This window comes from Watersipora subatra, unplaced genomic scaffold, assembly GCF_963576615.1.
Source record: "Watersipora subatra unplaced genomic scaffold, tzWatSuba1.1 SCAFFOLD_35, whole genome shotgun sequence".
Lineage (NCBI taxonomy): Eukaryota > Metazoa > Bryozoa > Gymnolaemata > Cheilostomatida > Watersiporidae > Watersipora > Watersipora subatra.
The window spans coordinates 565,627-568,398 of record NW_027045221.1 but is presented as its reverse complement, the minus strand read 5'-3'; the positions used below and the strand labels follow the sequence as shown (position 1 = coordinate 568,398).

The window sequence follows — 2,772 nt, the reverse complement described above, 5'->3', positions numbered from 1 at the left end:
AGCCGCAATTCCTAAATCGGTTGCGGAATGTACACGTAAATTAATTTCGGCGCCTACAATATAACCGCGCGTTAATAAGGCCGTTTCTACGCAACTACAAAACTGCTAATGCTAGTTGCACTGAGTAGTTGTAGTAGGCTGTTGTTGTAAATGGTTTTTAGTATACTTTTGAATAGAGCTTGTACATTGATAATATTTTTACAAACTATTACATATGTACTACATTGCAAAACAGTTATTTTGTATGACTACAGCAGGTTTTGGATTGCCTACAAAACCGTTTTACTTTTTCTTCTAATTACAATACAAATTTGAACCTGATTTTTCAGCAATTATTAGCCTAGCTACAAAACAGTTATATTTCTATTAAATACATATTGGAACCTGTCTTTTCAGCAAATATTAGTCTAGCTACAAAACAGTTATGTTTCTATTAAATAAATCCATTAGGTCCATGGTACTACTGATTACATATAATCGCCAACACAGTTACACAGTTTTCAAACCGAGTTAGGAACTGCGGGCTAGAAACTCACAAATCGTTATCTTTTTTAGATCTGACCGCGGTATATACTGTGCCGCTAATACTACAAATCCCATAATGCTTTGCTAGTATTTTGCCGCGCAGTAAAACTCGGCAAGCGCTCCTTACTTCCGTTTACAGTCAGTCATCCATGCCCCGGTCGCATCGGACAAATTAATAATTTCACCCTCCACAAAAATGGTCAAACGAAAGATAGACAACAGGACCTTCCAAGACAGGTGGGAGGCAAATTATTTGTTCACGACTATAAAGGACAAACCTGTTTGTCTTGTGTGCGGAGCTAGCGTGGCTGTAATAAAAGAATATAACATAAGAAGACACTATGAAACGAAACATGAAAAGTACAAGGACCTGGACCTAAAGCAGAAGCTGCAAAAGGTGGAGGAGATGAAAAGAAGTCTGGCTTGCAGGCAGACCTTGTTCACGAAAGCAAAATCAAAAAGTGAAGCTGCTGTAAAGGCCAGCTTTATTGTGGCAGCAGAGATCGCAAAATCAGCCCGGCCCTTCAGTGAGGGAGAGTTTGTCAAAAAGTGCATGGTCAAAGTTTGCGACATCGTGTGCCCAGATAAGAAGCAAGAATTTTTAAACGTGAGCCTGAGCAGAAATACCGTGGCTGAGCGCGTGTGTGAGCTTTCCACTAATCTACATGAACAACTAATAAAAAAGGGAAAAGATTTTATTGCATACTCCCTTGCTGTGGATGAGAGCAGCGACACGTCTGATACTGCCCAGCTGCCAATCTTCATCCGTGGAGTAGACTCGAGCCTGTGCGTCACAGAGGAACTTTTAGGATTAAAATCAATACATGGAACGACCACAGGAAAAGATATCTTTGAAGAAGTATCCAAATGTATGACTGAAATGAGCCTGCCTTGGGATAAACTTGTGGGACTGACAACAGATGGTGCGCCTGCAATGTGCGGTCAAAAGAGTGGATTGGTCGGCAGGATTCAGGAGAAGATGCGGGAGGAAAATGCAGGTAAGCTTACAGTTTATCACTGTATCATTCATCAGGAAGCGCTCTGTGGCAAAGCTCTGCAAATGGAACATGTTATGAGCTCTATAAAAGGAGTGGTCAACTTCATGAGAGCCAAGGGTTTGAATCACCGGCCGTTCAAGTCTTTTCTGGAGGAGTTGGATTCAGAATACAGAGATGTGCCTTATCACACAGAGGTGAGATGGCTAAGCAGAGGGAAAGTACTGAACAGATGTTTTGAGCTGCGCGAGGAAATCTGTCAGTTTATAGAGAACTAAGGGAAGTTTAAGAGTTTAAGGGAAGGACACAACAGAGCTGAGAGATGAAAAGTTTCTGTGTGCGCTGGCATTTCTCTCTGACATTGTGAGCCATCTCAATGTGCTTAACCTGCAGCTTCAGGGACGGGGCCACGTCATCACAGACATGTACGCAACTGTGAGGGCCTTCAAAACTAAGTTGCATCTGTGGAAGACACAGATGGTGCAAGGAAACTTTGGTCATTTTCCATGCTGCCAAACCATGGCAGCGCAAATTCCTCCTGCCGTGCTGCCTAGCGCACAGTTCCCTGAAAAAATCAACGCGCTCAGCGCCGAGTTTTCCCGGCGATTTGCCGACTTCGAGGCTCAGAAAGGGAGATTTGAACTGCTCAGTAACCCGTTTGCGATCGATGTGGAAAGCGCACCAACCAGCCTCCAAATGGAGCTAATTGAATTCCAATGTAATGACATGCTCAAATCAAAATATGACTCTGTTGGTGCTGCGCAGTTTCCATGTTTCCTCCCCGACACGATGCCTCAATTACGCACCCAAGTTGCTCAGATGCTCTCAATGTTCGGCAGCACATATCTATGTGAGCAACTGTTCTCTATGATGAAGGTGAACAAAACACCTCACAGAAGTCGACTCACTGATGAGCACCTTCACTCCGTCCTGAGGCTTTCCTCAGCTCAGAGCCTGACTCCAGACTTTGAGGAACTTGCATCTAAGAAAAGATGCCAGGTATCTGGCTTAGACCAATGTGTAGAGTAAATCAGAGCGTAGCAAACTGAGCTTGAATATATCTGTTTCTTATGCACTTTTTCTACTGCAAGGCATGGTCTGTCAATAGTTGAAATGTTGGATTTTTATCGAATAACATTATTATTTTTGGTTCTGTTGTTGGCTTTGAAAAAGATTTACTTGAAAAAGGAACTGGAAAGGATAAGGGGAGAGACATACTACTTTATTTATTTAAATATGAAATGGATTTCAC

General features: G+C 42.5%; 1 pseudogene; it reads left to right on the top strand.

The window, feature by feature from the left end:
* Positions 1 to 721: 721 nt before the first annotated feature.
* LOC137410004 (general transcription factor II-I repeat domain-containing protein 2-like) lies at positions 722 to 2,549 on the top strand (annotated as a pseudogene).
* Positions 2,550 to 2,772: the final 223 nt, after the last annotated feature.